Here is a 25,978-nt window from a genome sequence, read left to right as displayed (position 1 = left end):
ATTGTGTGACAAGTGCAGAAGAACAAAATGATGTGTGGTATGTTGACTCAGGTGCGTCAAACCACATGACAGGTCATGCAGAATGGATGCAAGATGTAAGGAAGATGGAAAAGCCAGGATTTGTGGAGACTAGTGATGATACTGCACATCCTATTGTGCAGATTGGCAAAATTCCTTTGTCTATGCAGGATGGGAAAAAGAAATACTTGTATGATGTATTTCATGTCCCGAACATCACCAAGAGCCTAGTTTCCGTTGGTCAGATGGTTGAGCAGGGCTTGCAGGTCAGATTTAATCCTCATGGATGCTTTGTTGAGGATATGAAAAATAATGGTCGCTTGATAGCAAAAGGAAAGAAGAAGGGCAGGATGTTTACGTTGGATGCAGACATGCCTGAATTGAGTGCAGCAATGTTTGCACATGGGACCGGTGTAGTTGCAGATATGGATATCTGGCACAAACGCATTGGTCATGTTAATATACAGTGACTTAAATCAATGCAACCCCAAAATATTGTTGCAGGATTGCCTAAATTCAAGGTTGCAGAAATGCACAAGGTTTGTGAAGCCTGTCAATTTGGGAAACAGGCAAGGAAACCTTTTCCTAGGCATGTTCAAGAGAGTAAAAAACCATTGGAATTAATCCACTCTGATGTGTGGACTACAAAAGCTGCATCTATTGGAGGCTGTCACTATTTTGTCACATTTATTGATGATTTCAGTAGAAAACTGTGGGTGTATTTTATGAAAAAGAAAAGTGAAGTGTTTGGACACTTCAAAGCTTTCAAAGCTATGGTTGAAAAAGAAACAGGCCTACAAATAAAATGCCTAAGGTCAGACGGAGGGGGAGAGTACCTCTCAAATGAGTTTGCAAGGTTCTTGCAGGAGCATGGTATAAAGCAGCAATATTCATGCAGTCATACCCCACAGCAAAATGGAATTGCAGAAAGAAAAAATAGGCATATTGGAGAGGTATCTCGGGCTATGCTAAATGAAAAAGATCTACCAGATTATTATTGGGCTGAAGCAGTTGCTACAGCAGTCTATATAATGAACAGGACTCCCACTGCAGCAATACATGGCATGACGCCAGAGGAGATGTATACTGGTAGGAAACCAGATATTTCTCATTTGAAGATTTTTGGTTGCATTGCCTATGTCCATGTGCCAGATGAGTTGAGGTCCAAGTTGGATCCAAAAGCTGAGAAGTGCATCTTTATTGGTTATTCTCTACAGCAGAAAGGGTATAGATGCTATAACCCTTCTACACATAAGTTCACAGTGAGCAGAGATGTTGTTTTTGATGAGATGAGCAGCTGGTATAAACCAGTAAATGTGATGATTGATGTAGATGCACAAAATGGTAATGCTGCACAAAATGCACAGCAGCAATCACAAAATATCAGTGGACCTGGAGTGTCCTCTACCAGTGGTTCACATACTTCGCCATGGACAGGCAGATTGAGATCAGGAGAATCCCCTCAAAGCAATGCAGAGAGTGGTATGCAGGTATCATGAAAAGGGAAAGAGAAGGTAGATCAGCCCATGTATGATGTGAATGTAGGTCACTCTTGTGTGGATGGTGAATCCAGTGGCTCAGAACAGAGCATTGATGATGAGTTGGGTATTCCTTCTGTTGTTACACCTGGAGTAAGGAAGACCAGGGATGTTTTGAGAGCACCTAGAAGTGAGCCTATTTTGCGCAGGTCTACCAGGGTTAGGTATCCTGTGGATAGGCTGAAATATGATGGATTTATAGCCATTCACTATGCCTATATGGTCAAAGTGATATAGGAACCAGAACCCACTTCTTTTGAGCAAGCCATGGGAAATGAAAAATGGGAGAAAGCCATGGATGAAAAAATGGATGCCTTGGATGCTAATGCTACATGGGAATTGGAGCCTTTGCCTAAAGGCAAGAATGCAATTGGTTGTAAGTGGGTTTATAAGATCAAGCACAATGCAGATGGTTCTGTGAATAGATACAAGGCAAGATTAGTTGTCAAGGGGTATGCACAGACATATGGCATCAATTATGAAGAAACTTTTAGCCCGGTTGCAAGGATGGCAACCATAAGAGCAGCCATTGCTATGGCTGCATCAAAGGGATGGTCTTTACATCAGATGGATGTAAAGAATGCCTTCTTGCATGGTGATTTGCAAGAAGAGGTCTTTATGGAGCAGCCAGCAGGTTATGTTCATGCTACTCATCCTGAGTTTGTTTGTAGGTTGAAGAAAGCCTTGTATGGCTTGAAGCAAGCACCTAGAGCATGGTCTGACAAGATAGGACAGTATCTTGTCACTATTGGCTTTCAGATTTCCAAGGCAGATTTCTCACTCTATGTGAGAAAAACAGAGAAAGGGATTATGCTACTGGTCATTTATGTTGATGATTTGATCATCACAGGTGATAGTGATGAAGATATCCTTCATGTGAAAATGCTATTGAGGCAGAAGTTTGAGATGAAGGATTTGGGAGAGCTGCGTTATTTCTTGGGCATTGAGGTGATTAGATCACCAAGTGGGATACAGCTCTTGCAGAGGCAGTATGGATTGGACATGCTGTCCAAATATGGGATGACAGGCTGTAAGCCTATTTCAGTTCTTTTGGAGCAGAATGTGAAGCTGAGCATAGATGCAGGTGAGCTTCTGGAAGACCCTACTATGTACAGATGCATAGTAGGAAGTTTGATTTACATGACTATTACCAGGCCAGATTTGAGCTATGCTGTTGGGTTGGTAAGTCAGTTTATGCAGGCTCCAAGGAAACCGCATTTGGATGCAGCTAGATGCATACTCAGGTATGTGAAGTCCACATTGCAGTATGGACTATTTTATGAGGCTGGGGTTCAGATACAGTTGCATGGATACACTGATGCTGATTGGGCTGGTAGTATTTTTGATAGACGATCTAAAAGTGGATATGTGTTCTCTTTTGGGAGTGCTGCAGTCACTTGGAGCAGCAAGAAACAACCTACAGTTGCCTTGTCGAGCACAGAGGATGAGTACAGGGGTGCAGCAATGGCTGCATGTGAGGTAGCTTGGTTGCATAAGCTACTCTATGATATGCATCAGTCTACAGACGGGCCAGTTGTCATTTATTGTGACAACATGAGCAGTATACACTTGGCAAAGAACCCAGTCTTTCATGCCAGAACAAAGCACATTGAGGTGCATTATCACTATGTGCGGGAGAAGGTTTTACTAGGTCTAATTGATCTAGTTTATGTCAGCACAGAGGATCAGGTAGCTGACATATTCACGAAAGCATTGGGCGCAGAGAAGCTGTGCAAGTTCAGAGACCTGCTTGGTGTGTAGGATTTGGGATTGAGCTCGAGGGGGAGTGTTGAGATATCGAGCTCCACTCGAGATATGCCAGGGTGACCGTTGTGTACTTATATCACCGACTTGTTAGCTGGAGATGCAGTTGGTACACCGCCCACGAATAATAGCTGGATGACAGCTATCCTTATCTACACTAGTTCATGGCTCAGTTAGTATGCCACCTTAGTTAGTTGAGTTTGGTTTTGAGACCCACATATAGGGTTCTTCTATTTCTTTGTACTTGAGTTCTTTTGGCTTTCACAACTAAGAAGAGGAAAACTATTTTCAGCCTCCACCTTTGTGTGTATTCCCCCATTGTGCATGTGAGAAAACCGCAAGTGAGACTCCTTCCCTCTCTCCCACAATCTTCACATTGTTTTCGTGCTTTCTCCTTGTTTGTAGGCTTCTCTTTGTCTCCTCAATCCATTTTTTTGGAATGTTGCTTCTCCAAACTCCTCCTTTCACTAATTAGTTTTCTTAAAATGGTATATTTCCTCTCTTTCATAGGGCAATAAACATGAAACATCTCTTCTTCCGAGTGGGATCCTCCAGGGTTAGGACACGTATTTTCTAGGTAAGAACGTGCTTCCTCTTTTTCCTTTTTTTCTTTTCGTGAATACATTGGCCTACAGCTAGTGCCTTAAGCGCTAGGTGTAGTGATGGGCATAGGAACTCTCCTCTTTTTTCTCTATTTTTCTCTCTTTCTCCTCTCTTTTCTGTCTTCCCTCTCCTTCCCTCCTCTTTTTTCCTCTTCTCTTTTCCCTCTTTCTCTCCTCTCTTTTCCTCTCTTTTTCTCCTCTCTTTCTCTCTTTTTTCCTCTCTTTCCCTCCTCTCTTTGTCTCTTTTCTCCTCTCCTCTTCTTTCTTTTCCATCTGCTCTTTTTCTCTCCTCTGTTTCCCTCTCTTTTCCCTCTTTCTCCTACTCTTCTTTCTCTTTTCCTCTCTTATTTCACTCCTCTCTCCTCTCTTTTCCCTCACTCCTCTCTTTTCCCCTTTCCTCTTTCTCTCATATTTTCCCTCTTTCTCTCCTCTCTTTTCCTTCACTCCTCTCTTTTCCCCTTTCTCTTATTTTCTTGTTCTCTCTTTTCCTCTCTATCCCTCCTCTCCTTTATTATTCTCTTTCCCCTCTTTTCCCCCTCTTTCTCCCCTTTTTTCCTCTTTCTTTTTTTCTCTTTTCCTATCTCTTTCCCTCTACTATTTTTCTCTTCTTGGAGGGAAAAGAGAGGAAAAGAGAAAGAAGAGAGGGAAAGAGAAATAAGAGTAGGAGAAAGTAGAGAGGGAAAAGAGAGGAGAGAAAGAGAGGAGGGAAAAGAGGGGAGGAAAAAGAGAGGAGGGAAAAGAGAGGAAAAGAGAGAAAAGAAGAGAGGAGGGAAAAGAAAGAAGAGGAGAGGAGAAAAAAGAGAAAGAGAGGAGGGAAAGAGAGGAAAAAAGACTAAAGGAGAGGAAAAGAGATAGGAAAAGAGAAAAAGAGAAAGTGGAAAAGAGAGGGGAGAAAGAGGGAAAAGAGAAGAGGAAAAGAGAGGAGGGAAAGAGATGAAAGAGAGGAGAAGAAAATAAGAGAAAGGGGAAAAGAGAGGAGTGAAGGAAAAAATAGGAGAGAAAGAGGAACGGGGAAAAGAGAGGAGTGAGGGAAAAGAGAGGAGAGAGGAGTAAAAATAATTAAGGAAAAGAGAAAGAAGAGTAGGAGAAAGAGGGAGAAGAGAGGGGAAGAGAGGAGAGAAATTAAGAGCAGATGGAAAAGAAAGAAGAGGAGAGGAGAAAAGAGACAAAGAGAGGAGGGAAAGAGAGAGAGGGAAAAGAAAGAACGAAGCCATGGGCTACTAGCAAAGGGATTTCCCAAGGAGTAGTCCCCTCCTAAGGAGTTGGCCCGTGGAGAATCCACCTAGGGGTAGTCCATTAAGGAGTCGGCTAAGTGGAATCGAAGTCCTCTAGAGAGTGCCCATGATGTCTCCTCTTACGAGGGCTCCCATGATCATGGAGTAAGTGCTCTCTGGGCATGTGATGTGATGACATGTTTAATTTGGGGGAATTGGACAAACACAGACACAAACAAGAAAACAAACATAGACACAAGAGCGGGTAAGAAGCGAAAAAAGAAATATATACTTACACTTTACTTAAAAGATAATTTACTACTTAAAACTCAAGTTCAATTTACTAAAACTATGACAAACAAAATTCGTATTGATAACAACATTGAACTCCATAAAAAGACTTTATCATATATTATCATATATCTCCATAAAATATATTATCAGATGTATCCAAAAAGAGAATTTATAAACAAAATTTGTCTCCAAAAGAGACATTTTCATGCATATGCTAAAGAAAGAGGAGGTCTATTGCACTGCATTACTATCACTTGTACTATCCTCCTCCTCATGGCTAAATGGGTCACTCGAGACCTCATCTTGCACAACTTCTAATATATACTGGAACTCTTCTTGGATGATGGACCCATGATCCAAGAATATGTCTACTCAATTGATGATGTCTTTCATAGCAGTCTTATCCTTGTTAATTTCAGGCTCAAAGCGGTCCCTCCAAAGCTTGTGGAGGTCTAGTAGGTTGGTTCTTGCGACCCTCAAGAAATGCTGCTCCATCGACAATTGGTCTCAACCCCATCCATGTGCGTGCACTTTGACATTAAACTTTATCCAATATGCAAAACTTTTCCTGCTACATGTGATAGCAGAGTATCCATGTGCCGAATGGTTGCAACATGGGGAAGAGGGTTGGGGTTTAGGGAAGATTGTCATGGAGGAGGGCGGTCCATTTACAATCTGTTGGAAAAAAACAACCAAATACGGGCATACAAAACACATTACAAATCATATCAAGGCACTCATTTAAGAACTGTAAAAAAATTCAGGGTTCAAACAAGCTACAATCACAGATACTTCTATTCAAAAAATTAAGAGTACTAATAAGCCAATATATATCACACAAGTCAATATATTCCAAAATAATAATTCTAAAAAACTTTTTTTCATCCCCTCTCCTTTATTCTACAATCTTTGTCATTCACATCCCCAATCACTTTATTCCGCTTTATCCTCCTTAGCTTTTGCGCATTTGATTCTTTACTTTTCCCTTCTCCACTTCATCCTCCTTCAATCTTTAAAGTCTCTTGTCTTCTCTTCCTTGTCTCACACACCACTCCCCTACTATATATCTCACCGTTCCCTTCAAGTCTATTGCTCTCGTCGCTCTCTCATCATTCCCTTCTTGTCGTTCTCCTCCTTCCACTCTACTACTCCTCTCATCGGTCCTCTCCTACTCACCTCTCACACTATGCTACTCCTCTCATCATTCCCTTCTCCTCTCCTACACTGCTACTCCCCCGTTCTCTTACAGTCTTTACTCCTAATGGCTCCTGCTATGATAACATACTTGGAGGAGCTGTATCGTCAGTATTATGATATAAAGGATGGGGAGGTAGATGTGCCATCGCTCCTTGGGGTACATCTGTGTCCCTCTACATATGGCATGGACATGAATTATTCTAACTAGGACAAGACAGATCACGAAATCTTGGAGGATTCTATTGAGTGTATGCTGAGCTATATCCAAGATGAAGACCACTCCCCCAAGGAAGCTCCTTGGAGTAAGGAGCAGAAGAAAAAAGAAGTGAAGGAAAAGAATAAGAAGAAAGATGACAAAGGAGAGGGTAGCACCTCATCAAAGACCAAATGATGAGAAGACCAAAGTATTATAGAGTACTCTGATTTGGATGCTCGGATTACAGTTTCTTGTATATTAAAGGAAGCCCTCTCTTGGATATTTGTTATGCTCTAAGAAGTGATTATGTTGTATACCTCTCTTGGATATTTGTTATCCTCTATGAAGTATTATGTTGTATCCCTCTCTTGGATATTTGTTATGCTGTATGTTTTTAAAAAGCTGAAAGAAGTAATTATGCTAAAAGAGAGAAAGCTAATGAAGGAAAGATGGGGAAAAGAAAGAAGGGGGAAAGGGAATAAAAAGGAGAGAAGGAGAGGAAAAGAGAGGAGGGAAAAGAAAGAAGAGGAGAGGAGAAAAGAAAGAAAGAGAGGAAGGAAAAGAGAAGAGGAAAAAAGTGGAGGGGAAGAGACAAGGAGAAAGAGGAAAAGAGAGGGGAGAAAGAGGGAAAAGAGGGGGGGAAAAGAGAAGAGGAAAAGAGAGGAGGGAAAGAGAGAAAAAGAGAGGAGAGAAAGAGAGAAAATATGAGAGAAAGAGGAAAGGGGAAAAGAGATGAGTGAGGGAAAGGAGAGGAGAGAGGAGTAAAATAAGAGAGGAAAAGATAGAGAAGAGTAGGAGAAAGAAGAGAGGGAAAAGAGAGGAAAAGAGAGGAGAGAGAAAAAGGAGAGGAGAGGAGACAGGAGGGGAGAAAGAGGGAAAAGAGAGAAAGAGCGGAGGGAAGAGAGAGGAGAAAAGAGAAGAGGGAAAAGAGAGGAGGGAAAAGAGGGGAGGGAAAAGAGAGAAAAAGAGAGAAGAGAAGAGATGAGGGAAAGAGAGAGAGAAAGAAGAGGAGAGAAGGAAAGAGAGAAAGAGAGGAGGGAAAGAGAGGAAAAAAGAGAGAAGGAGAGGAAAAGAGAGGGGAGAAAAAGGGAAAAGAGAGGGGGAAAAGAGGGAAAAGGAAAAGAAGAGCAGGAGAAAGAAGAGAGGAAAAGAGACTAGAGAAAAGAGAGGAGAGAAGAGAGGAGAGGGGAGGGGAGAAAGAGTGGAAAGAGAGAAAGAGAGAAAGAGAGGAGGGAAAAGAGAGGAGAAAAGAGAGGAGGGAAAAGAGTGGAGAGAAAGAGAGGAGGGAGTCCCGATGAGTTTGTCGCAGCTATGAGCTACACGAGGCAGTGAGATTCTTCTCTCTCCTGTTCCAGAGGACCTCCACTATTCCCTCTCCTACACCCCTCGGGGGTAGATCGGGGACATGAATGGCTTTACCTACTCAATAGCCATCCCCTGTAGCCCCTTTTGAGGGATCATCACCTAGGTGTACCCATCATAGGTCCAAAAAGAGTAATAAGAGTTGAAACTACTATGGTGGCACATGATATGTAGATGAGTCTGCACACTCCCACTGCTCCAAGTCTCCCCTATATCATGAGACGTAGTACTAGTCTAGTCCCTTTCCCTCTCCACTCATAGCCTGTAGCACCCCAGAGACCACTCGCTCCCCTACTCCTCACTCCCTAAGTGCTCACTCCACCCCTCGCTCTAGCTTTGCTACTCCATCCACTGTGCATCCTTCAGACTCTCTTTTGCTGGAGGACCTATCCTTCAGAGTGAATGACATTGGGGAAGTTATATAGGACGATGACAGGAAGAAGGTCAGAAGATACATGAGGAGGTTGATGAACATCCACTTCCCCAAGGATATATTTAAACCTTGGAAGCAACATGATAATAGAACCAAGGAGGCCGTCATAGATGCCCTCAAGAGACAATTTCCAAACCCTACAGGGTATGAGTTTGATCAAAATGCCATGCTTACATGCATGGGGGAGCTTTTTAAGTCTCATAGATGCGACTTAAAGGAGGTTGTTAAGGAGGGTAAGCACAAGACAAGGTGGGTGGGCCCAAAAGATTGGAAGAGAGCAAAGAAGGAGCACAAGGAGAATCCAAATGCATTTGAGGCTCAGCAGAGGGCGGCAAGGATATGCCTGGAGACTGTAGGTCCTTTGCACCTCGGGAGTAGTGGTAGACTAGGTAATGAGGCATGGGTTATAAGTATATATTTATCTTCTACTGAATATCTAATATGTTCAGTCGTTCAAATGTTTTGTCATTCATATCTAATTAATTGAATTTGGATCCACAGGAATCTGTGATTGGAAGGCCTCTAGACGACAAGGAGTATAGAAGGGCATTCATGATTAGAGCCAAGCCTTGGTTTAAGGAGGAGGAGAAAGAAGCAGTCCACATCCATTGGGAAAGGGTGGTGGCCCATCATGTAAGTATACCCTATTCCTCTTCGTTATCATTTAACTATCACCGTTGTCTTCCAATTGATGCTGTTAGTTTTTCTAACTTGTTTCATTCTTAGAGAGGCACGTTCAACCCATTTGGAGATCCGGACGGAGAGACTGGATCTGAAGAAGAAGTTGTTGGCTTCTCCCGTTGAGTTCTCTACTGATTTGATGGAGGCTGATAGTCGTAACTTTGAGCGGGGTAATCTGCAAAATCATCTCTTTGCAAATGCATGTACTTCCTTCCTTCAATTTCTTCCTTGATGTTTGTAATTTTTGATGACACCTGATTGTTCGAACGAGCAGAACTTGAAAAGTTCTCTGATCCTATTCATGTATCACCCATGGTGAATGAAGCCCCAAATGTATTGGCAAGTGTTTCATCCGACATCCCTCTTTCAATCAATGCAGGTGTACACATAATCAACACTATGTCTTAATTTATATGTCGTCTTGCATTTATTTGTCTTCTCTCTAGTATGCAATTAACGAGTCTACGTTATTTATATCTCAGGGGAACCTATTTTGTTGAACAAGAAGGAAATTTTTGAGAAGTTAGGCTCTTACACCAAACATATAGCTCTTGATGCTACATCTCCAATGATGTGTGGAAAATCTGTCAACGGCATCGGTATCACTGACTATCAATTAGGTATGTCAATGTTTCGATTCATTTAAGCCACCTAGAACATCCTTTGTGCCATCATCATTGCATGATTGGTAGGGTGCATCATGATGAACGCTGCTCCATAGCAAGGAGAGAATAGTGCCTTGGGCTCATTGCCAACATTGGCTTCCGTTCCTACCCCCTGCCAATTAATTGCATACACAAAAGTTAACAGTCATTAGAATCAACACTCTAACATGAATGGTCAGACTCATACTTCAAATTTGCTGAATGAGTTGCAACAGAAGGTAGCAATGCAGAGTATCCACTTATGAAATAATACATAGGTTGGTCCCTCAAAGGAAACCTTGTGATTTTTAGTGTGCACTAGCCTTCCAATTTTTAGAACATTTGTTTACGTAGGAACAAAAGGCATGATAAAGTAAATTTCTACGTCATAGATGACCTCTATAGTAAATAAAAGGTGTTTAGTCTTGCATTTGCTATTTAACATTTTAGTTCAATGATAGTCTGCTCTGTGTGTCTTGAATAGATTCCCATATTCAACAATGGTAGTTCTTTACTTTTGATACAAGTTGCTTGCGTCTTCTCCTTGTAATTTTGAAAGTCAGTATTTCCAATGGTCTGTAACGATGTTTTTGCAATTTCCTATGGAGTATTACTAGTGATGAATGAATTGAAGAAGTTGTTATCCCTCTCTGGTTTAGTGACTAATACATAGATTGTTAGAGTGTCCACCTTGTCTTCTACCCAAGAATTGTCGTACTAATTTGGCACGTGGTAAAGAAATCATTAAAAAAGATGGTGATATTTTGCCTCCGAACAGAGTTCCCAATGGTATGTGTGCTGCTATAGTTAATGTTGTAATTGATTTATATTCTCTATAACAATTGTCAATCTGCATGGCTGAGTTTGAGAAATTTGTGACTTCCATTGCCAGAGTATACTATTCTCATTCCTTGCAATGTCTCTGGTAATCACTTCACAATATTTGAAGCAAGGTACTGTGGAATATCAAAGACCGCAAAGACATCACTAAAGATTCAAGAAATCATTTTAGGCAACAACAAAATATGCCTATGAAACTATTGATCCACGAAGTACTATCGTACATATCTATAATACTACAAGTTTCTTATAGAATGCTTATCTTTGATGGACAAGCAGCCAGAAATGCATTTGACGTAAACAAAAGCACTTTCAAGTGTTGTCATGAAATACTTATAAATGAAACACAACCGCGTCCCACCTTATCACCACTACATGTGAATCCTTGCAAAAGAAAGTATGTTTTATGGAGAAAAGAGGATGAGGACGAATTGGAGCAACTCACGTCTTTCAATGTAGCCTGGCCAGCAAGAGAGATTACATGTGCATTCACATCATCTCTCATGGACAATAAGTACACAATTGAAGGAATTGTCAGGAAGATACACAGAATGTAGAAGCTAAATATTGTCTTTGCATGGAATTACTTAAACCATACAGAAGGCAATCAATAATTGTCCATCAAAAACTTATCACTTCACCGAAGTAATGACACCCAAATTGAAGAAAAAAATAGCAGACAACATTATTTGGGAAAATGAAAAAATACACCTATTCCTATTAGGAAACGTTGAGACAGGGAAAACTTTCACGCTAATGTTAATAGTGCAAGCCTGGCTGCACCACTACTCCCATTGTGAAACAAATTCACATGACAAGGCCACAACACTCTTGGCGATGTACACTAGAAGAGCTGCATTCAAGATTGGAGGATATACATTACACTCCCCACTGCATTTCCCTCTGATCACATCAGCATACACACCCCTTACAACTAAAATACTTCAAACACTATCAATAATATACAAGGACCTTGGCCTACTTGTAATTGATGAAATACCATTGGTGGGAAAAAATACATTTATAGCGGCTGACTTGAGAATGAGGAAAATTAAACACAACCACTGAGAACCATTTGGAGGAGTAGAAGTCATTGTATGTGGCGACTCGTGGCCAAGCAAGCCCTACAAAAGATAGCTGGATTTTTTCAAAAAGATAAGAGAACTTCATGTTTACACATGAAATAATGGAGGGATCATTTCAGTTACATCAAGCTACAACAACCAATGTGCTAAAACAACAAGGAATTCTTGAGAAATATAAACATTTATAGCGACAGACTTGAGAATAAGGGAAATTAAACGCAACCACTCATATTCATTCGAAGGAGTAGATGCCATTGTATATGGCGACTTGTGGCTAGGCAAGCCCTACAAAAGACAGCTGGATTTTTTCAAAAAGATCAAAGAACTTAACGTTTACACATGAAATAATGGAGGGAGCATTTCAGGTACTTCGAGCTTCTACAACCAATGCGCCAAAACAACAAGGAATTCTTGAGAATTATAAACAAAATAAGAACCATAGAACATACGAATGAATGTGAAGATAGTGGGAGAGAAGGAAGGAGTCTCATTTGCGGCTTTCTCACATACACAATGGGAGAATACACACAAAGGTGGAGGCTGAAAACAGTTTTCCTCTTCTTAGTTGTGAAAGCCAAAAGAACTCTAGTACAAAGAAATAGGAGAACCCTATATGTGGGTCTCAAACCAAACTTAGCGAACTAAGGTGGCATACGACTGAGTGCCAAACTAGAGTACATAAGGATAGCTATCATCTAGCTATTATTCATGGGCGGTGTACCAACCGCATTTACAGCTAACAAGTCGGTGACATAAATGCACAACGGTCACCCTAGCATATCGCGAGTGGGAGCTCGATATCTCAACACTCCCCCTTGAGCTCAATCCCAATTCCTGCACACCAAGCAAGTCTCTGAACTTGCATAGCTTCTCTGCACCCAATGCCTTCATGAATATGTCAGCTACGTGATCCTCTGTGCTAATATAAACTAGATCAATAAGACCTAGTAAAACCTTCTTTTACACATAGTGATAATGCACCTCAATGTGCTTTGTTCTAGCATGATAGATTGGGTTATTTACCAAGTGTATACTACTCATGTTGTCATAATAAATGACAACTGGGTCATCTGTAGACTGATGCATATCATAGAGTAGCTTATGCAACCAAGCTACCTCACATGCAGCCATTGCTGCACCCCTGTACTCAGCCTCTGTGCTCGACAAGGCAACTGTAGGCTGTTTCTTGCTGCTCCAAGTGACTGCAAAACTCCCAAAAGAGAACACATATCCACTGGTAGATCGTCTATCTGAAATACTACCAGCCCAATCAGCATTAGTGTATCCATGCAACTGTATCTGAACCCCAGCCTCATAAAATAGTCCATATTGCAATGTGGACTTCACATACCTGAGTATGCGTCTAGCCACATCCAAATGCGGTTTCCTTGGAGCCTGCATAAACTAACTTACCAATCCAACAGCATAGCTCAAATCTAGCCTGGTAATAGTCATATAAATCAAACTTCGTACTATGCGTCTATACCAGAAGCTCACCTGCATCTGCGCTCAGCTTCACATTTTGCTCCAAAGGAACTGAAATAGGCTTACAGCTTGTCATCCCATATTTGGACAGCATGTCCAATCCATACTGCCTCTACAAGAGTTGTATCTCACTTGGTGATCTAATCACCTCAATGCTCAAGAAATAACGTAGCTTTCCCAAATCCTTCATCTCAAACTTCTGCTTCAATAGCATTTTCACATGAAGGATATCTTCATCACTATCACCTGTGATGATCAAATCATCAACATAAATGACAAGCAGCATAATACCTTTCTCTATTTTTCTCACATAAAGTGAGAAATCTGCCTTGGAAATCTGAAAGCCAATAGTGACAAGATACTGTCCTATCTTGTCAAACCATGCTCTAGGTGCTTGCTTCAAGCCATACAAGGCTTTCTTCAACCTACAAACAAACTCAAGATGAACAGCATGAACATAACCTGGTGGCTGCTCCATAAATACCTCTTCTTGCAAATCACCATGCAAGAAGGCATTCTTTACATCCATCTGATGTAAAGACCATCCCTTTAAAGTAGCCATAGCAATGACTGCTCTTAGGGTTGCCATCCTTGCAACTGGACTGAATGTTTCTTCATAATCAATGCCATATGTCTGTGCATACCCCTTGACAAATAATCTTGCCTTGTATCTATTCACAGAACCATCTGCATTGTGCTTCACCTTATAAACCCACTTATAGCCAATTGCATTCTTGTCTTTAGGCAAAGGCACCAATTCCCATGTAGCATTTCCTTCCAAGGCATCCATTTCTTCATCCATGGCTTTCTCCCATTTTTCTTTTCCCATGGCTTGCTCAAAAGAAGTGGGTTCTGGTTCTTGTATCACTTTGACCATATAGGCATAGTGAGTGGCTATAAATCCATCATATTTCAGCCTATCCATAGGATACCTAGCATTGGTAGACCTGTGCAAAGTAGGCTCACTTGCAGGTGCTCTCAAAACATCCCTGGTCTTCCTTACTCCAGGTGTAACAACAGAAGGAATACCCAACTCATCATCAATGCTCTGTTCTAAGCCACTGGATTCACCATCCACATAAGAGTGACCTGCATTCACATCAAACATGGGCTGATCTACTTCTCTTTTCCTTTTCATGATACCTGCATATCACTATCTGCATTGCTTTGAGGAGATTATCCTGATCTCAATCTGCCTATCCATGGCGATGTATGTGAACCACTACTAGAGGACACTATAGGTCCACTAATATTTTGTGATTGCTACTATGAATTCTGTGCAGCATTACCATTTTGTGCATCTATATCATCAATCACATTTACTGGTTTATACCAGCTGCTCATCTCATCAAAAACATCTTTGCTCACTGTAAACTTACGAGTAGAAGGGTTATAGCATCTATACCCTTTCTGATGCAGAGAATAACCAATAAAGATGCACTTCTCAGCTTTTGGATCCAACTTGGACCTCAACTCATCTGGGACATGAACATAGGCAATGCAACCAAAAATTTTTAAGTGAGAAATATCTGGTTTCCTACCAGTATACATCTCCTCTCGCATCATGCCATGTATTGCTGCAGTGGGAGTCCTGTTCATTATGTAAACTACTGTAGCAACTGCTTCAGCCCAATATTAATCTGGTAGGTCTTTTTCATTTAGCATGGCTCGAGATACCTCTCCAATATGCCTATTTTTCCTTTCTGCAAGTCCATTTTGTTGTGGGGTATGACTGCATGAATATGGCTGCTTTATGCCATGCTCCTGTAGGAACCTTGCAAACTCATTTGAGAGGTACTCTCCCCCTCCATCTGACCTTAGGCATTTTATTTGCAAGCTTGTTTCTTTTTCAACCATAGCTTTAAAAGCTTTGAAATGCCCAAACATTTCACTTTTCTTTTTCATAAAATACACCCAAACTTTTCTACTGTAGTCATCAATAAAAGTGACAAAATAATGACAGCCTCCAATAGATGCAGCTTTATTAGTCCACACATCAGAGTGGATTAATTCCAATGGCTTCTTACTCTCTTGAACATGCCTAGGAAATGGTTTCCTTGCCTGTTTTCCAAATTGACAGGCTTCACATACCTTATGCATTTCTGCAACCTTGAATTTAGGCAATCTTGCAACAATATTTTGGGCCTGCATTGATTTAAGTCGCTGTACATTAACATGACCAATGCGTTTATGCTAGATATCAATATCTGCAACTACACCGGTCCCATGTGCAAACATTGCTGCACTCAATTCAGGCATGTCCGCATCCAACGTAAACATCCTACCCTTCTTCTTTCCTTTTGCTATCAAGCGACCGTTATTTTTCATATCCTCAACAAAGCATCCATGAGGATTAGATCTGACCTACAAGCCCTATTCAACCATTTGACCAATAGAAACCAAGTTTTTGGTGATATTCGGGACATGAAATACATCAGACAGATATTTCTTTTTCCCATTCTACATGGACAAAGGAATCAAGGCTTACAATGAAACTGCAAAGTTTTAGGTTTCACCTGACTTTTTTCTATTTGCAGGTTTGTGGAAATTGTTCTTGTAAGTGTTTCATAGGTATTTGACTTGGAAGATTAAGAATCCAAATTTTATGGCTTTTCATTCATAAAACATGCGTGTTTTTTAGTCCACTAGAATATAAAATCGAGGTTTTTAAAGTGTGCATGCTTTTCATATATAAAAATGTTTAATTTATATAGCTTTAGATATATGGGTTTTAGTTGGATGAATTATGGTTTGTGGAGGAGGATCTAGATATCCTTATCTCCCTTCTAACCTATAAGGCATTGCCATGTTTGGCTTAGTCTTCTAACAACAGGATTTTCCCTCTTTCATTAGTATGCTCACTTCTCCCTTCATTGGCTTTTCCCTCCTTTGCATACCAGCTCGTTGGCTTCTCCCTCCTTCACGTACCAGCTCGTGTCTCAGCCTTCGCATACAACACAATCCCCAGCTCTGAGGTAAGATTTCAACTTCCTCTCCTCTTCGCTCCATCTAGCTCCTCTTCTCTTCAAGGTAGTAAGGGCCGCAGTTGATGGGGGACGTCCTGTTTAGTCACCAGAGTATAGTCACGATCAACACTAGCTTCCTATGCTGTCTAGCTCGCTTTGGTCTTTCGAAACGATTAATTGTAAGGCTTTCGAAACTCGCTTTGGTCTTCCTATGTTGTCTGCCATCCTTCATCGCTACTATTGATTAGTGAGAAACAGGTAGAGACAATGTTACTGTAAAAGGACCTTAGCAATGCTTCTGCAACAAGATTGAATCAAGCCAGCCGAAAGAAGTATGAAAGAGGAACTTGCTACAAAAGATGGGGGACAACCGAATCACAAAAATGAAGAACCCAAAGACAGTAGTGACTCCTCCGGCAGCAACAACGCAGATCATGATGAAAATGCCTACGAAGGCGAGGCTGAAGGAGTCGGATTGATGCGAGGTTATTCTCACCAGGAGGCTCTTGGACAGAAGAGAGCTCGAGCTCTTCAGCTCGAGCCATAATCTGGTCAGCTCCGAGGACAGCGTTTGCGAAATGGGGAGGAGCGGGAGCATGGACAACGGGGACAGGAGGCACGTTCTCCCATTGAGGAAAACGCTAAGGAAGAGGAGGGGGCGGAGAGAAACTGGGGAGGAGGGGGAGGAGTGCGGCCATGAGGGTGTGGAGAATGCAGGGGAGGGAGTAGGACCGATGCATGGAAGGGGGAGAAAGGGAAGGGAGGAGGGAGGGAGGACCGGTGGGAGGTCCGAGTAATGGATGAGGAGCAGCAAGGTGAGGGCGAGGGAGCTCCGAGGTGGGAGGACGTTGATAACGATGGCTGGTTCTTATCTTCCAAAAGTTCATCACTTCATGCTTAGTTCTTCCTGGCATCACATTACGAAAAGCAAGGGGAAGAAGAAGATGAGCGCTTGTTTAAAAAGTTCACACAAGAGCCTACCAAATTTAGAGTTCATGATGTAAGGATTGAAGGTAATGTTCGAACGCAGCAATCTGTCATAGAAGCAGGATTAGAACCTGTCAAAAATGTGCAAACGACGCAGGAGCTCCTTTAGGAAGTAGCTCGAGCGAAAGCCCACCTAGAAAGCATGGGTATATTTGAAAAGTGCATTATTTCCCTCGAAGTTGGTCCCGTGGAGCTTCCAGGAAGAGCTAATGTGATTGTGGAGGTCGAGGAGGCAAAGAGACCGTATTCTGGTGACTTGGGGGTGTTTTCTAAGCTAGAGGTGGGTGGTTGCAATTTCGTGTAAAGTCTGGTTTGATTTTGGTTAAAATTTTATTCTGCTTGATCAGGAATCCAGTATCCCTATATGAAAAACCCATAAATTTAAGGAGCCTCTTAGGAATATTGAGGCTAGGCCCACTTTCCAGCATGAATCTCTGGTGATCATATGCCTTGTGTCTGATGTTGCATACGCTCGAACTTTGCAGTCATGAGAAGCTTTATATGTAATGGTGTAAATGCAGTGTCATGCTGTTTCCTATTTAGAACTGCTTAGATGGTTCAGCTGTCTTGCACCATTTTGTTGACTATGTTCTCATCTGGCATTTATAGACCAGAAGCTGGACGTGTGAAGGCTCTATCAATACATGATCAGAAAGGGGAAACCTGTATCTTCTTGGTAGACCCAGATGAAAAGGACAATCAAGAAATCTGTGGAAATATCAACCCAGAGATTGCCTTCAAGTTTCCAAGCAGAGCATATCAAGTCCAAGGCAACCAGGAATGGAGTTTTAGAGAATATAACATAGAAGTAACTAGAAAGCTAGAAGGCATCTTTGCTGTAAGTTATTTTCACAAGATGAAACTTGATAAAATTTATGATCTTCGTAAATTTACCGATCCTGCTAATGCGAAATCGGGAATGGCCCAGTCAAAGGAAACTGCAAGCCGCTTATTATACAATGCTTTTCTTGGGCACATTGAGAGTGCTCTCAATGGAAGCAAGAACGGAAGAAGGAGAGAGAGAGACAGAGAGCCACACAAGTTTGGTGGGTGCAGAACCACCCTAATCTTCTTTTTCATTCATTTATATATGTGTTTGAGTATTGTACATAACTGGGGTTAAGGCACAGTGACCTTTAACCCCCACAACCTCCCACTTAAAGGACAATGTGCCTTTAAGGGAGAACAACCAGTGAGCATACTATCCAATGCCCATCAATACACGACAATACTCAAACCGCTGACTAGGTAGACTCTTCGTCAGCATATCTGCAGGGTTATCATCTGTATGAACCTTGACAAGCTCTATGCACTTGTCCTCAAGTACCTCCCTGATGAAATGGTACCTGACCTCAATGTGTTTGGTCTTTGCATGAAAGACCGGATTCCGTGCTAGCTGAATAGCACTCATGGAATCACTATGCAATGTCGGTACACCTGTATGAATCCCCAAATCTCCCACTAGCCGATCAAGGCATATAGCCTCCTTGCAACCCTCTGTGGCTGCAACATACTTAGCCTCTGTGGTAGACAAAGCAACGCACTTCTGTGCGCGAGACATCCACGACACTCCACCACCTGCAAAGGTGAACACATAACCAGAAGTGGATCTCCTACTATCCACATGCCCTGCATAGTCTGAATCTGTGTACCCAAGTACACGCATGTCTCCTTTACCAAAGCAAATGCACATCTCCTTGGTACCCTTCATGTACCTCATGATGCACTTAACTGCCTCCCAATGCCTCTTTCCTGGATTAGCCATATAGCGGCTAACAACTCCCACTGCAAATGCAATGTCTGGTCTAGTAGCTATCATAGCATACATAAGACTCCCAACTGCTGATGCATAAGGAACCTTGGCCATCATGGCCCTTTCCTCATCTGATTTGGGACTATCTGTATGACTCAGTTTCACATATGGAGGCAATGGAGTACTCACTGCCTTCCCCCCCTCCATATTGAAACGCTGTAATACTTTTGTAACATACTCTTTTTGTGAAAGCCAAAGGAGTTTCCTACTCCGATCACGCGTGATGCGCATACCAAGAATATGACCTGCAAGTCCCAAATCCTTCATATCAAAGGCCTCATGCAACTTGGCCTTTAATGCATCTAGCTCATAAGTATTCTTGCTAGCCAATAGCATATCATCCACATATAGTGCCAGGATTATCAGGCTATTATCCTTAGCCCTTTTAGTGTAGAGGCAGTGATCAATTTCACTCCTTCTAAAACCCTGGGACCGAATGAAAGCATCAAACTTCTGATACCATTCTCTAGGTGCTTGCTTAAGACCATAGAGACTCTTCTTTAGCTTGCAAACTAAATGCTCTTTGCCCTTTTTTTTAAAGCCTTCCGGCTGCACCATGTAAATTTCCTCATGCAAATCCCCATGCAAGAAAGCTGTCTTGACATCCATCTGCATAAGCTCCATATCCTCTGATGCCACTAGTCCAAGCATGCATCTAAGTGTGGTCATCTTCACAACTGGAGAGAATATCTCATCAAAGTCCACACCCTTCTCTTGCTTGAACCCTTTAGCAACCAAACGGGCCTTGTACCTAGGCACATCATCACCTGTGACCTTCATTTTGTAGACCCATTTACATGGCAATGCTTTCTTTCCATGTGGCAAAGAAACCAAGTCCCAAGTCTTATTCTTCATAAGTGAACTCATCTCTGATTGCATAGCATACTCCCACTTGCGTTGATCCTCACGCATCATAGCCTCTCTATAGCAAGAAGGCTCCCCACAATCAGTAAGCATCACATAGTCTACCCCTGGAACAAACCTATCAGGCAGTCTAGACACTCTAGATGATCTTCTCAAGGGCATTTCCGCTTGCTGTCCCACTTGCATATCAGCCACATTTGGCTCATCATTTCCACCAATAGATGATCCATCATCTACCCTTGATTGTATACCTGTGGGAGTACTTGGTTGTACCATTTCTTGCACATTTGGTGCATGGACAGCTTGCTGTCTATCAACATATGCAGGTGGATTCACATCCTGGAAAGTGATTCTCCTCATTTCCACATCCCTCATGGGTGCCTTATGCATCTTCTTCTCATTGAAGACCACATCATGGCTGCGTATGATCTTCTTTGCTTCTGGATCCCAGAGACGATAGCCCATCTCTCCACTTTCACCATAACCCAGAAAGATGCATTTCCTAGACTTAGGATCTAGCTTCTTTCGAAGCTCTTTTGGCACATGTGCATATGCCTCACACCCAAATATACGCAAATGAGAGTAAGAGGGCTTCTTGCCACTCCATGCCTCTTCAGGAATACCACCATCCAAACTCTTACTAGGTGATCTATTGATCACATGCACTGCAGTCTTCATTGCCTCAGCCCAAAAACCACCAGAAAGACTTGCATTGGAAAGCATGCATTGCAACCTTTCTTGAATGGTACGGTTCATCTTTTCTGCAACTGGATTTTGCTCTGGAGTACGAGGGGATGTGAGCTCCCTCTTAATCCCACGTGTATCACAGAAATGCTGAAAGTCATGAGAGAGATACTCTCCACCATTGTCAGTCCGTAGGCATTTAAGCGTTCTACCTGACTGATTCTCAACCAAGGCCAACCATTTCTGAAATACCTGGAATACATCACTCTTCCGAGCTATAGCATAAGCCCACACTTTCCTAGTTGCATCATCAATGAATGTCACATAGTATTCAGCCCCGCCTAATGACCGTGTAGGCATGGGACCACATACGTCTGAATGCACCAAATCAAGTATTTCAAACTCTTTCTTTCCCCTTCTTTTATGGGCTGATTTAGTCTGCTTCCCATAGAGACAGTGCTCACAAAATTCAAAATCAGAGAAACTCAAATGCGGTACATAACCCAAACGGCATAAGAGTTTCATTCCATTCTGGCTCATGTGCCCCAACCTGCAATGCCACAAAGAAGTGCTTGGCTGCTCGGTGATTGCAACAACATGATCAAATACCCCTGATACATGTAAGGGATACAAAGTCCCACACTTGGCACCCCTAGCCAAAAGCATAGAGCCCTTCTGAATTTTCCAACTTTGAAAGCCAAAAGTGGTGTGAAAACCAGCATCATCTAGCTGACCCACTGAAATAAGACTCTTGGTCAACTTAGGCACATGTCTCACATGTTTCAAAACAAATGCAGACCCATTTGCAAAAGAAAACTTTATGTCACCTGCTCCCACTATGTCACATGCATAGTCATTTCCAAGATGCACACAACCTGTCTTTCCACTATCATAAGTGGAGAACCATTCCCTATGGGGAGTAACATGGAATGAAGCACCAGAATCCAAAATCCAATCCTGGGAATATGCATCATCTGAAGTGGCAAGCAACTCTGCAGATAAACTAGACATGAAGAGAACATCATTGTCACTATCACGTGTGACTGCATTGATCTCCTCGATCTTCACTTTTCCTTTGTCCTCCCTTGGACTCTCTTCCTTTTGATTTGCACCCCAATTTGCATTCTTTTTCTTATCCTTTTGCTCTCTTTTCAGCTTGTAGCAATCCTTTTTCATATGGCCCTTCTTGCCACGATGGTAACACTCAATGTTCCGTGCCCTGGATTTGCTACGAGACTTCCCTCTTTCTTGGAACTTCCCCCTGAACTGTGATCTGCCCCTTTGCACATTTAAGGCTGCATCCTGCTTGTTGCCATCCATAGACTTCCGTCTAATCTCCTCGGCCAACAAGCTACCCACAACATCATCAAATTTCAGTACTCCACCAGGTGCAGAGTTACTGACAGCTGTACGGAAGGTATCCCATGAGGATGGCAATGAACATAAGAGAAATATTGCCTTAGTCTCCGCATCAAAATTCATTTTCTGAGCCTGAAGTTGGCTGAAAATAATATTGAATTCATTCAAGTGAGAAGCAATGGAGACCCCTTCCTTCATCTGTAGCTCAAACAACCTCTTCATGAGGTAAACTTTATTAGAGGCAGTTTCCTTTTCATAAGTGGCACACAGTTTCTTCCACAAATCTTCCGTAGTCTGCTCATTTACTACTGTGAAATAAACTGACTCTGCAAGATGAAGTCTAATAGTAGACTTTGCTAATGCATCCAACTCATTCCAATCATCCTCGGACATATTTGCAGGCTTAGCTTCAATCCCTGCCAAGGGTTTAATCTGCTTCTTTTGAATAAGCACATCCCTTATCTGTTCTTTCCACAAAGAAAAGTTTGTCCCATCAAACTTTTAATGCTGAAAAACTCCTTTTCAGGCATGGAAGAGGATGCCATGATGCAAATAAAGCAAAATCCCAAATGCTAGTATCTGCAAGAGAGAATCACACCAAATACCAGGTGCACCCAAATGTGTATGCCACAATAGAGTGAAATATCACCAAAACTCAAAACTCAAAGCATCAAAAGATGCATCTGACTCATGTCCATATACTATGCATCCATATGAGCAAATCTGGCCCAAAAGAAAATGCCAATAAGTGCCAAATGACTCAAGCATAAACACTGTCCACTGGCATATGCATCAATAATGTCTCATCCAAGAGAGCATAGCACTATCAATGCGTCACCTGCAATGTGTCAAAGCTGTCCCTCAGCATAAAATAGCATCCATGTGCAAAGCGTCCATAAAAATAGCATCCCACAAGGCAATTCGGGCCTATCAGCGCATCCAATAAGGACCGCAATGCATCCAAATGGCCTATAAATCATCCACTGCAACCCAATGCACACCACGAATGAGCGCACACTGCTCAAACTGCAACCAGAGTGATCTGCATAAGGTATGCTCAAGAAATCATAGTCCCACGGTAATGAGCGCTACTGAAAATAGAACCTGAGATGCTTCAAAACATGGGCGCCATTGCATAATCGGACTCAGCAAGAAAATCTGCAAATATCTCTCTTCTGCCAGAACTCCAAAATCCCAACCGATGAGTGAGAAATGGGAGTCAACACTTATCCACTGCCATGTGGCATAAATCTAAGGTTTCAAAACCTTAGTATGAAAAATGCATAACAGAGAGACGAAATCGAATACACAGAGATTTATAACTCTGAAAATCCTCCACCAAATCACGCAAGAACTGATATGTAGGGGTTTTTGGGCGTCCGGAACGCAATGGGACAGACGGTTTTGGAAACCGTGGTCTCAATCACTGGGTCCAACACACGGACTGAAAAACGTTTTTGGAAACAGAGCTATCTGTAAACTCCACCGGAGTGCGAATGATGAGCAACATAGAAGTTTTAGGATCTCCTGAGTCCACCGGAACTGACAGATCTGCAAATGGTTGCTCCAAACTTGAGTTCCAACACCCGGGCAAAAAACGCAGGAATTGACACAGTGAGTCAGAAATCCACTGAAATGATCTCAGATTCAAGAATGAAGGTGTTTCCAAGCTCCTGAAGTAATGTGGACACCAAAAGCAAGCAATAGTTGCCTCCACAAGTCAATACGGAGTCTCTGTCATCGAACGGAACAGGGAAAAGCTCAAAAAAACGACTTTTTTCTTTGAAAGCTCTTAACAGGCTCTCAAAACCACTTCGTAAAGCCAAAGTAAAGGTTCCTCCAAGGTCTCTGCACACTCGGATGCAAGTAAAGTCACCCACAAAGCTTCCCACAGAGCTTCTCCTTCCTCCCACAGAGCTGCTGAGCTTCCAAGCATTCACGCACGCTCAGCTAGATCACCCGGGCTCTGATACCAGTTGAGAGTGCTCTCAACGGAAGCAAGAACGGAAGAAGGAGAGAGAGAGACAGAGAGCCACACAAGTTTGGTGGGTGTAGAACCACCCTAATCTTCTTTTTCATTCATTTATATATGTGTTTGAGTATTGTACATAACTGGGGTTAAGGCACAGTGACCTTTAACCCCCACACACATATCTATCAGCAGCGGTCATGACCACGGGATCTTCAAAAAGGCCTCCTTAAAATGCTCTAAGGTTTTGTGGGATGAATCCTGTCATAGAAGATTGTAAGGGTGCTCAGCTTGTACAGCTCCACATTTATGTCAGTAAACGTTTTGACAACAATGAAGATTTGGAGCACCTAGGTGTGGCCATGGTCAGGGCTTTCTATGTGTTTCAAGTGGAAGTACCAAAAGAGTGTAAGGAATTGCGTTTTTATCTGCAATCCTCTTGTGCATGTGGTGTTTCTAACAGCCTTGAAAATGCTCTGCACATACAAGTTCAAGTTCCTTCAGCGCGAGATGTCGGAAGTACTTTTGAATGAATATGCTGTGCTAGTTAGACTTATTATATATTTTCATATGATAGCTATCTATTATTTTTACTGGCATTAAATTGTGCTGCTTCATAAATTTTTATCTAGATCTGGTAGGACGCATAGCTCTATTTGTCCACATTCACTCTTTCGAAGAATCTGCTTGGATATGGTGAGACTTGGGATAGTACTGGGAGTTATGGCTGGGATGGTACTTCTGAAATGAGGGCTGGACTGTTCTATCCCAGATTCAAGGGTTTGCCAGCTGCATTGGTAACTCGAGCTTCACTATTCACACAAGATTGGTAGAAGTATTACTCTTACAAAGAGCGCCTGGTGGGACTTTCTGTTGGGTTGGTATCCGATAAGCATCATGATTTAAGCTACAATCTCACATGGAGAACCTTGGAAGAGTTCTTTCTTTGAGGATAGCCTTTTTCTTGCCAGCCTTCATCGTTGCGAGGTGATCAGAAGTTGGAAATCTGTAATCCTCATTTCAAAATGCGAATGATGGTTTTGCAAGCATTTCAAAGCTGCAATCAGAGCAAAAATTGCAAGCGATCCAAAATGTCAGAATGCCAAAGATGACAAGCACGATTTAAGCTTGTTCGGTTTCAATGCTATTGATTTCATCAAACATATCAATGCCCAAACGCAAACATCTCCTGCGTGGATATCACTACCACAGATTCAAGACCCTAATCACTAGATGAAGAGAACTATATCACTGCCACAGATTCAAGACCCTAATCACTCTTTTAATTGCAAAAGCGTTTAGCACACACCTATACATGTTGCATTTTTCAAGCCATGCTTCATTGTCTCTAAAAGGGGGTTTCTTATGTGTTGTCTTTCATTTGTGCAGTGACGGTTGCTTTGGGGCAGCTCCTTCTTTCTCGTGAAGCTTCAACCGGCGTTCTAGTCAGGTGCCAGGCAAGTTTTTTGTACTTATTATGATGTTTTTTTCTCATTATCAGGTCTGTTGTTTTCTTAGGCCATCTTTGCTTCCTTTTTACCTCATATGATTGCAACCTAATTGCTGCATTTGTTTTTTTTCGAGAGCTTGAATCTATTGTTTGACCTGCATGAACTTTATGCTAAATCATAAATGTAGAATTATTGATTCAACTTTCAGCTGCTTGTTGTTTGACTTGAATTTTGCAAGCATCTAAGTAGTCATTGCGCTGCAATATTTTACAGATTTACGCCCAACCATGACTCAAAGACAAACAAATCTTTTTGCTTTTCCTGGAATGACCAGATTGATCCCTCCCGTGAAAAGAAAGAGTGTGAGAAAATCCTTGTCTGATGTAGCATCATCATCTCATGTGACATGTGACTCAGATCTAGAAGAGATACCAGGACCGGGTGAAGAAAATGATGTCTTAAGAATTAAAAATGCTTGTTTGGCTTGGAATGATTCTTGGGCTATTTCTTTTGAATGGGCATTCTTTGACAA

General features: G+C 42.0%; 1 long non-coding RNA gene and 1 pseudogene across 1 annotated transcript; both read left to right on the top strand.

Moving 5' to 3' along the window:
* Positions 1-16,249: 16,249 nt before the first annotated feature.
* Positions 16,250-25,978, top strand: LOC147880132 (uncharacterized). The gene is made up of 3 exons (XR_015540692.1): positions 16,250-16,328; positions 25,385-25,452; positions 25,720-25,978. It is a non-coding gene; the product is annotated as an uncharacterized LOC147880132 (long non-coding RNA).
* LOC147880133 (uncharacterized) lies at positions 17,116-24,945 on the top strand (annotated as a pseudogene).

This window comes from Dipteris shenzhenensis, chromosome 33, assembly GCF_047967505.1.
Source record: "Dipteris shenzhenensis isolate YYH24624 ecotype China chromosome 33, Dip_SZ_1.0, whole genome shotgun sequence".
Classification (NCBI taxonomy): Eukaryota; Viridiplantae; Streptophyta; class Polypodiopsida; order Gleicheniales; family Dipteridaceae; genus Dipteris; species Dipteris shenzhenensis.
Note: the sequence above shows the minus strand (reverse complement) of the source record. Positions and strands in the feature narration are given on the sequence as shown.